The 10,356-nt window shown below is 46.9% G+C and overlaps 1 protein-coding gene across 3 annotated transcripts in view; it reads right to left on the minus strand.

The window, feature by feature from the left end:
- Positions 1–6,429, minus strand: part of ST3GAL6 (ST3 beta-galactoside alpha-2,3-sialyltransferase 6) — a 171,519-nt gene extending 165,090 nt beyond the window's left edge. The window contains exon 1 of one of the 3 annotated variants that reach the window (XM_073584403.1): positions 6,172–6,429. The gene's annotated coding sequence lies outside the window, so the exon portion shown is untranslated. The other 2 variants (XM_073584401.1, XM_073584402.1) reach the window with 2 other exon arrangements.
- Between the last annotated feature and the right edge of the window lie 3,927 nt (positions 6,430–10,356).

Below are 10,356 nucleotides of genomic sequence, written 5' to 3' on the forward strand. Positions count from 1 at the left end.
GACTGAAACCAATGTCCCCACTGCCATGAGATCTTCCCGGAGCTCCTTCCTTGTTGTCCTTGGGTTAGCCTTGACTCTTCGGACAAGCCTGGCCTCGGCACGGGAGGAAACTTTCAAAGGCGGTCCAGGCCGTGGAAGGCTAACAGTAGTTCCATAAGCCTTCCACTTCCGGATGATGCTCCCAACAGTGGAGACAGGTAGGCCCAACTCCTTGGAAAGGGTTTTGTACCCCTTGCCAGCCTTGTGACCCTCCACGATCTTGTCTCTGATGGCCTTGGAATGCTCCTTTGTCTTTCCCATGTTGACCATGTATGAGTGCTGTTCACAAGTTTGGGGAGGGTCTTAAATAGTCAGAAAAGGCTGGAAAAAGAGATAATTAATCCAAACATGTGAAGCTCATTGTTCTTTGTGCCTGAAATACTTCTTAATACTTTAGGGGAACCAAACAGAATTCTGGTGGTTTGAGGGGTTGAATAATAAATGACCCTCTGAATAAACTTTTCACAATTTAAAAAAAAATTAAACAAAGAAATAACATTCTTTTTTGCTGCAGTGCATTTCACACTTCCAGGCTGATCTACAGTCCAAATGTCACAATGCCAAGTTAATTCTGAATGTGTAAACCTGCTAAATCTGCAGGGGGTTGAATACTACTTGTAGGCACTGTATATGAACTTTATAGGGTGGAGATCAAGGTGCACTGCGGACCCATGCCCTACTGTCTCATGCGAAGGCACAACATTTTTTTGACCGTTAGAGAATCTATGAAAAAAATAAATAGCAGCCATATTATATACTGCAATATGGAGGCACGTCACAAGCAACCCTGTCATATATTGCGATATGGAGGCTCATCATAAGCAACCCTGACATATATTGCGATATGGATGCTCATCACAAGCAACCCTGACATATATTGCGATATGGATGCTCATCACAAGCAACCCTGACATATATTGCGATATGGATGCTCATCACAAGCAACCCTGACATATATTGCGATATGGATGCTCATCACAAGCAACCCTGACATATATTGCGATATGGATGCTCATCATAAGCAACCCTGACATATATTGCAATATGGAGACACATCACAAGCAACCATGTCATGTATTGCGATATGGAGACACATCACAAGCAACCCTGACATATATTGCGATATGGAGACACATCACAAGCAGACCTGTTTTATATTGCAATATGGAGACACATCACAAGCAGCCCTGTCATATTTTGCGATATGGACACATCACAAGCAACCCTGTCATATATTGCGATATGGAGACACATCCCAAGTAACCCTGTCATATATTGCGATATGGAGACACATCACAAGCAGCCCTGTTTTAAATTGCAATATGGAGACACATCACAAGCAGCCCTGTCATATATTGCGATATGGAGACACATCACAAGCAACCCTGTCATATATTGCGATATGGAGACACATCACAAGCAACCCTGTCATATATTGCGATATGGATGCTCATCACAAGCAACCCTGACATATATTGCGATATGGATGCTCATCACAAGCAACCCTGACATATATTGCGATATGGATGCTCATCACAAGCAACCCTGACCTATATTGCGATATGGATGCTCATCACAAGCAACCCTGTCATATATTGCGATATGGATGCTCATCATAAGCAACCCTGACATATATTGCAATATGGAGACACATCACAAGCAACCATGTCATGTATTGCGATATGGAGACACATCACAAGCAACCCTGACATATATTGCGATATGGAGACACATCACAAGCAGACCTGTTTTATATTGCAATATGGAGACACATCACAAGCAGCCCTGTCATATTTTGCGATATGGAGACACATCACAAGCAACCCTGTCATATATTGCGATATGGAGACACATCACAAGTAACCCTGTCATATATTGCGATATGGAGACACATCACAAGCAACCCTGTCATATATTGCGATATAGAGACACATCACAAGCAGCCCTGTCATATACTGCGATATGGAGACACATCACAAGCAGCCCTGTCATATACTGCGATATGGAGACACATCACAAGAAACCCTGTCATATATTGCGATATGGAGACACATCACAAGAAACCCTGTCATATATTGCGATATGGAGACACATCACAAGAAACCCTGTCATATATTGCGATATAGAGACACATCACAAGCAACCCTGTCATATATTGCGATATAGAGACACATCACAAGCAGCCCTGTCATATACTGTGATATGTAGGCACATCACAAGCAGCCCTGTCATATATTGCGATATAGAGACACATCACAAGAAACCCTGTCATATATTGCGATATGGAGACACATCACAAGAAACCCTGTCATATATTGCGATATAGAGACACATCACAAGCAACCCTGTCATATATTGCGATATAGAGACACATCACAAGCAGCCCTGTCATATACTGTGATATGTAGGCACATCACAAGAAACCCTGTCATATATTGCGATATAGAGACACATCACAAGCAACCCTGTCATATATTGCGATATAGAGACACATCACAAGCAGCCCTGTCATATACTGTGATATGTAGGCACATCACAAGCAGCCCTGTCATATATTGTGATATGGAGACATTACTTGGTCTAAAATGAAGACACAGTGCAATACAAGTACCATACCTACTGCAGACCCAAGGTGAAATCTGTCTCAAGATCATGACTACACAAGATTAGAGTTGCATTGCACCATAATATGCCACTATGAAATCTATTAACTCATACTGTAACTTCGTTTTATCATGCATCACTTCTAGAGGAAAATATCTTCTGTTAGAACCAGTGCTGTGGAGTCGGTGTCCATTTTGGTGGAGTTGGTATAAAATGGAGAGAGTCTGACAATATGTAATAAATTGGGTACAGTAGTTCAATGTGGGATGAGGTGAAAATGTTTTCATAAGAATTTGGGACCACTGCAACCAATCACTTATACAAGCTAAGACATCATCGATGCAGCAGAAAGCATCAGAACTGTAGCAGTGAATATTCGGGAGGAGAGTGTACATTTTTTATTTTTTATATTCTAAGCTCTTGTAGAAAAAAAAATTTCCTTGAAGGTGCAACTATTAGAGTTGAGAGAATTTTTCAATATTCGGAACGGATTTCGATAGAAGAATATTGTATTTGTTACATTCGCCGAACAAAGCCAAACAAAACTGAAGTAGAAATGAGCGAATATGTTCGGAAACGATCGTCAAACATAAATTCGGCATGGATAGGGTACCAATATGGCAAATTCGGATTCGGTGATCATTTCCGAACATATTCGCTCAACTCTAGTCACTGTACTTGTATAAACTCTAGTTCGGCTGACAGCTATTCCTCCTGCAAACTCACCCGAGCATGCATGTGTTCTCAAAAGGGATACGGGCCCATCATACACTTCTGGTGGCAGTTTATCTCCTCAAAGAACAATACATTGAATTTCACTCAATCTGTCCAGTCCTTATATAAGGCCAGGGTCACACTTGCGAGTGTGATGAGAGAAACTCGCGCATGAATACCAGGCACTGCCACCGGCACTTGGACCGGAGCGTGCGGCTGCATGTATTCCTATGCAGCCGCACATTCCGGTCCCGAGTGCCAGCGGCAGTGCCGGGTATTGATGCGCGAGTTTCTCACATCACACTCATAAGTGTGATCCCGGCCTAACCCTGATATCGGCGATCAGGGAAGAGATGGCACATATTCCATACACGCGAGATGATCAGCCTGCTCCACCAAAATAGGCAGGTTCAGCTGACATTTGTGCACGGAGTTTGGCACTGTTAGACTGTGTGCGCATGATGAGTATTTGGTGCGTTTTTTGACACTTCCAGTTCCAGCGAAGCGGATGGGATTTATAGAAATCTCCTGCCCACTGCGCTTTTTTAAATCAGTGGAAACTGACCTGCGGTGTGTGCTTCAAAGCCGCAATATGTCAATTTCTCGTGCAGGTACGCTGAGCTTTATGTGCAGATTTTCAGATTTTCAACATAGACTTGTATTGGATGTGGAAAATCCGCAGGTAAAAAAAAAAAAAAAAAAAAAAAAAAGTGTTTTTAGTGCGTTTCCGCGGTGGAAACATCAAAAATGCACGTATTCTGCAAGAGTCATCAAAGCTGGAGGTATAAAAAAAATAAAAAAGCAGTTTTATTTAAAGCCTGACATAGTAAGAACAAAAACATGATAAAAACGCATATTAAAAAAAAGCACTCAATAAAAAAGTGAGAAAACGCAAGTAACAATTTAAATAGGTGCAGAAGTTCTGCAGCGTCAAAAACTCATCGTGGGAACGTAGCCTCAGGGATTTTGTGTGCAGCAGGGTATGTGATCATTTTGTTTCTTGTAGGTTTTATCATAGATGTGTGAATGTTCGGAATGGACTCACGTACACAGCAGGTGCTGGCTGCGTTTTACTGCCGACACCGCCTAACACAAGCAGATCAGAGCTAGCTGTGATATCTGTGGTTTCACGACCAAGCGATCGCAGTGGCAGCCATTTTTGTTACAAAATTCGGATTTCTTTTTTTTTACCCCTAAGATGTAAAAAATGTATACACGCAAGTTAGGAAGTCAACGCAATTGTACTAACCCAAACAATTATATAGCGGTTAAGATCCCCCCCCTAGATTTTCAGTATGGCTCCTCTTCAAAGTAAAGAGGGAAAAGAAAAGAAAACTGGCCCCATCGGGAAGGGGTTAGGGTTGCACACTCATGATATCTGTATAGTCTGGAGAGCACTGGGTCAATGTACTTTGGATCACTTGTAGGACTGTTGCACAATATCAATCAGCTGGACTAGACAGACAGATCGGGGAGGTAGGCTATAGACGTAAACTGTGTGCTGGCACAAAGGGGCGAATATAGCTGGTCAGCAAAAAGGGAGTAAAAAAAAAAAGTATATAAAAAAATTTCTGCTGCATTTTCTACCATCTATATGAACATTTTTTTCATATTTGTCTCCTGTACCTTCAGGTTTTCCTATCAGCTAAATACCCACAATGACTATTTGGTACATTTTCTTGTGCACAAAAAAAAAAAAAAAAAAAGCAAAATACTACAGTTTCAGCAAAGTGTATGAGACGCTGTTTGCACACACCCACATTTTTTTTCCTGAAGAGTTTTTTTGTTTTTTTAAATTGACATGGGCCATCTTATATCCTGCGGCAAGATTTTCAAGATCATGTTGCAAAAAATAAAAAAAAATAAAAATTATTCAAAAGGGACAGCAAAGTGGATTTTACAATGATTAAGATGACCATTCAAGGATTTTATTTTGCAGAGTAAATCCGCTTCAAACCGCCTTCTAAAAATAAAATTTAACAAAAAAAAAACAAAAACCTGAACCCAGCTTTATGGGTATCTGCAGTTTTTCGGAGGAGTAAATATAAACATTTCCCATTCTTCGAGGAATCCACTATAGGAAACGCAGCCTTTTTTGTATTGTTTGGAGGCTTTTCCTGGAGGAACGTTCCCCCTTTCCACCCCAGTTGGGGATGACTTCCACAAGGAGCCCACCTCAATGAAGTCATACGTCACTGTGTTGGGAGAAAACAAACAAAAAAAGCCCAGAAATCCCTCCCTGCAGGAGCAGCAAAGCGGATTTCCCATTTGCACGGATAGGGAGAGCATACCAGGCGGTTTTTGTGCATTTTGAGAAGGAAACTCAACACAAATCCTCAAAATGACCCCCCAAAATCCCACCGTGCAATGTGGGGGGAAGCAGCGACCATGACAAGGACTCAGCCCTTCACCAGCAGCAGCCCGGGCTCCGCACAGCTTGTGACACTGGAGGCCATTCATAGCTCGTCCCCTGGGACCTGCAGACAAAAAGCTCGGAGACAGCGCTCCTCTCTCCATGCAAACAATGGAGCCGAGAACCAGAGACCTTTCCCCCAAAACTCCACAAAAACTCCACAAGCCCCAGCGGAGAAGAACTCCGCCATACTGGGGGAGGCTGACAACAACTGCACCGACTCCGGGAGGCCAGGAAGCCCCTCACCGCTGCCACAGGGACAGGCATTAACCCATCGGCCGCCGCCGTCCCGGACTTGGTTGCGAGGGGATGAGGTCGGTTTCCACAGAAGGGGGGATTGAGGGACCCATGCTCCCGGTCAGGGGGGTCTCGGGCTGTGCAGCCCATGCAGTAATACTTACTCGCTCTGCAGATGGCTGTGTGTGCACTTATCCGCTAGCAGCAGGGAGACGAGGAATGAGGGAGGGCGCCGTGCGGAGTCTGCACGCCGGGACGGAGGGAGGCGCCAGCGTCTGGGGGAGGCCGAGACTGTGCCGGGACAGCCGAGAGTGGCAGGAACTCACACAAAGGGGGGATATCCTGCGGGGGCAATGCGGTGCCGACATGTGCTGCTGGCCGTGTACAAGGCAGGAAAGGACGGAGCCACCTGTGGAGTGTGGTGGGCAGCAGGAACCCTCACAGGGAAGGCCGGTTTACACTGGGAGATGCTGAGGGGATTTAGGGGTCAAGTGAGGCGGTTCTGAGGAGGTCTTGGCACTTTTTGGGCAATGTGATATAGCTTTTAGTGCTTTTGGGGTGGTGTGAGGTGGCTTTAGTGGTATTGGGGTGGCGTGAGGTGGCTTTAGTGGTATTGGGGTGGTGTGAGGTGGCTTTAGTGGTATTGGGGTGGTGTGAGGTGACTTTAGTGGTATTGGGGTGGTGTGAGGTGGCTTTAGTGATATTGGGGTGGTGTGAGGTGGCTTTAGTGATATTGGGGTGGTGTGAGGTGGCTTTAGTGGTATTGGGGTGGTGTGAGGTGGCTTTAGTGGTATTGGGGTGGTGTGAGGTGACTTTAGTGATATTGGGGTGGTGTGAGGTGGCTTTAGTGATATTGGGGTGGTGTGAGGTGGCTTTAGTGATATTGGGGTGGTGTGAGGTGGCTTTAGTGGTATTGGGGTGGTGTGAGGTGGCTTTAGTGATATTGGGGTGGTGTGAGGTGGCTTTAGTGGTATTGGGGTGGTGTGAGGTGACTTCATTGCTTTTGGGGTGGTGTGAGGTGGCTTTAGGGCTTTTGGGGTGGTGTGAGGTGGCTTTAGTGGTATTGGGGTGGTGTGAGGTGGCTTTAGTGGTATTGGGGTGGTGTGAGGTGGCTTTAGTGGTATTGGGGTGGTGTGAGGTGGCTTTAGTGGTATTGGGGTGGTGTGAGGTGGCTTTAGGGCTTTTGGGGTGGTGTGAGGTGGCTTTAGGGCTTTTGGGGTGGTGTGAGGTGGCTTTAGTGGTATTGGGGTGGTGTGAGGTGGCTTTAGTGGTATTGGGGTGGTGTGAGGTGGCTTTAGTGATATTGGGGTGGTGTGAGGTGGCTTTAGTGGTATTGGGGTGGTGTGAGGTGACTTTAGTGGTATTGGGGTGGTGTGAGGTGACTTTAGTGGTATTGGGGTGGTGTGAGGTGACTTTAGTGATATTGGGGTGGTGTGAGGTGGCTTTAGTGGTATTGGGGTGGTGTGAGGTGGCTTTAGTGGTATTGGGGTGGTGTGAGGTGGCTTTAGTGGTATTGGGGTGGTGTGAGGTGGCTTTAGTGATATTGGGGTGGTGTGAGGTGACTTTAGTGATATTGGGGTGGTGTGAGGTGGCTTTAGTGGTATTGGGGTGGTGTGAGGTGGCTTTAGTGGTATTGGGGTGGCTTTAGTGGTATTGGGGTGGTGTGAGGTGGCTTTAGTGGTATTGGGGTGGTGTGAGGTGGCTTTAGTGGTATTGGGGTGGTGTGAGGTGGCTTTAGTGATATTGGGGTGGTGTGAGGTGGCTTTAGTGATATTGGGGTGGTGTGAGGTGGCTTTAGTGGTATTGGGGTGGCTTTAGTGGTATTGGGGTGGTGTGAGGTGGCTTTAGTGGTATTGGGGTGGCTTTAGTGGTATTGGGGTGGTGTGAGGTGACTTTAGTGGTATTGGGGTGGTGTGAGGTGACTTTAGTGATATTGGGGTGGTGTGAGGTGGCTTTAGTGGTATTGGGGTGGTGTGAGGTGGCTTTAGTGGTATTGGGGTGGTGTGAGGTGGCTTTAGTGGTATTGGGGTGGTGTGAGGTGGCTTTAGTGGTATTGGGGTGGTGTGAGGTGGCTTTAGTGGTATTGGGGTGGCTTTAGTGGTATTGGGGTGGTGTGAGGTGGCTTTAGTGGTATTGGGGTGGCTTTAGTGGTATTGGGGTGGTGTGAGGTGGCTTTAGTGGTATTGGGGTGGTGTGAGGTGGCTTTAGTGGTATTGGGGTGGTGTGAGGTGGCTTTAGTGATATTGGGGTGGTGTGAGGTGACTTTAGTGGTATTGGGGTGGTGTGAGGTGACTTTAGTGGTATTGGGGTGGTGTGAGGTGGCTTTAGTGATATTGGGGTGGTGTGAGGTGGCTTTAGTGATATTGGGGTGGTGTGAGGTGGCTTTAGTGATATTGGGGTGGTGTGAGGTGGCTTTAGTGATATTGGGGTGGTGTGAGGTGGCTTTAGTGGTATTGGGGTGGTGTGAGGTGACTTTAGTGATATTGGGGTGGTGTGAGGTGGCTTTAGTGGTATTGGGGTGGTGTGAGGTGGCTTTAGTGATATTGGGGTGGTGTGAGGTGGCTTTAGTGGTATTGGGGTGGTGTGAGGTGACTTCATTGCTTTTGGGGTGGTGTGAGGTGGCTTTAGGGCTTTTGGGGTGGTGTGAGGTGGCTTTAGTGGTATTGGGGTGGTGTGAGGTGGCTTTAGTGGTATTGGGGTGGTGTGAGGTGGCTTTAGTGGTATTGGGGTGGTGTGAGGTGACTTCATTGCTTTTGGGGTGGTGTGAGGTGGCTTTAGGGCTTTTGGGGTGGTGTGAGGTGGCTTTAGTGGTATTGGGGTGGTGTGAGGTGGCTTTAGTGATATTGGGGTGGTGTGAGGTGGCTTTAGTGATATTGGGGTGGTGTGAGGTGGCTTTAGTGGTATTGGGGTGGTGTGAGGTGACTTTAGTGGTATTGGGGTGGTGTGAGGTGACTTTAGTGGTATTGGGGTGGTGTGAGGTGGCTTTAGTGGTATTGGGGTGGTGTGAGGTGGCTTTAGTGATATTGGGGTGGTGTGAGGTGGCTTTAGTGATATTGGGGTGGTGTGAGGTGGCTTTAGTGATATTGGGGTGGTGTGAGGTGGCTTTAGTGATATTGGGGTGGTGTGAGGTGGCTTTAGTGATATTGGGGTGGTGTGAGGTGGCTTTAGTGATATTGGGGTGGTGTGAGGTGGCTTTAGTGGTATTGGGGTGGTGTGAGGTGACTTTAGTGATATTGGGGTGGTGTGAGGTGGCTTTAGTGGTATTGGGGTGGTGTGAGGTGGCTTTAGTGATATTGGGGTGGTGTGAGGTGGCTTTAGTGGTATTGGGGTGGTGTGAGGTGACTTCATTGCTTTTGGGGTGGTGTGAGGTGGCTTTAGGGCTTTTGGGGTGGTGTGAGGTGGCTTTAGTGGTATTGGGGTGGTGTGAGGTGGCTTTAGTGGTATTGGGGTGGTGTGAGGTGACTTCATTGCTTTTGGGGTGGTGTGAGGTGGCTTTAGGGCTTTTGGGGTGGTGTGAGGTGGCTTTAGTGGTATTGGGGTGGTGTGAGGTGACTTTAGTGATATTGGGGTGGTGTGAGGTGGCTTTAGTGGTATTGGGGTGGTGTGAGGTGGCTTTAGTGGTATTGGGGTGGTGTGAGGTGGCTTTAGTGGTATTGGGGTGGTGTGAGGTGGCTTTAGTGGTATTGGGGTGGTGTGAGGTGGCTTTAGTGATATTGGGGTGGTGTGAGGTGGCTTTAGTGGTATTGGGGTGGCTTTAGTGGTATTGGGGTGGTGTGAGGTGGCTTTAGTGGTATTGGGGTGGCTTTAGTGGTATTGGGGTGGTGTGAGGTGACTTTAGTGGTATTGGGGTGGTGTGAGGTGGCTTTAGTGGTATTGGGGTGGTGTGAGGTGGCTTTAGTGGTATTGGGGTGGTGTGAGGTGGCTTTAGTGGTATTGGGGTGGTGTGAGGTGGCTTTAGTGGTATTGGGGTGGTGTGAGGTGGCTTTAGTGATATTGGGGTGGTGTGAGGTGGCTTTAGTGATATTGGGGTGGTGTGAGGTGGCTTTAGTGGTATTGGGGTGGCTTTAGTGGTATTGGGGTGGTGTGAGGTGGCTTTAGTGGTATTGGGGTGGCTTTAGTGGTATTGGGGTGGTGTGAGGTGACTTTAGTGGTATTGGGGTGGTGTGAGGTGACTTTAGTGATATTGGGGTGGTGTGAGGTGGCTTTAGTGGTATTGGGGTGGTGTGAGGTGGCTTTAGTGGTATTGGGGTGGTGTGAGGTGGCTTTAGTGGTATTGGGGTGGTGTGAGGTGGCTTTAGTGGTATTGGGGTGGTGTGAGGTGGCTTTAGTGGTATTGGGGTGGTGTGAGG

The sequence above is a fragment of the Dendrobates tinctorius genome, unplaced genomic scaffold (assembly GCF_039654945.1).
Source record: "Dendrobates tinctorius isolate UK_male_01 unplaced genomic scaffold, ASM3965494v1 ptg000084l, whole genome shotgun sequence".
Lineage (NCBI taxonomy): Eukaryota > Metazoa > Chordata > Amphibia > Anura > Dendrobatidae > Dendrobates > Dendrobates tinctorius.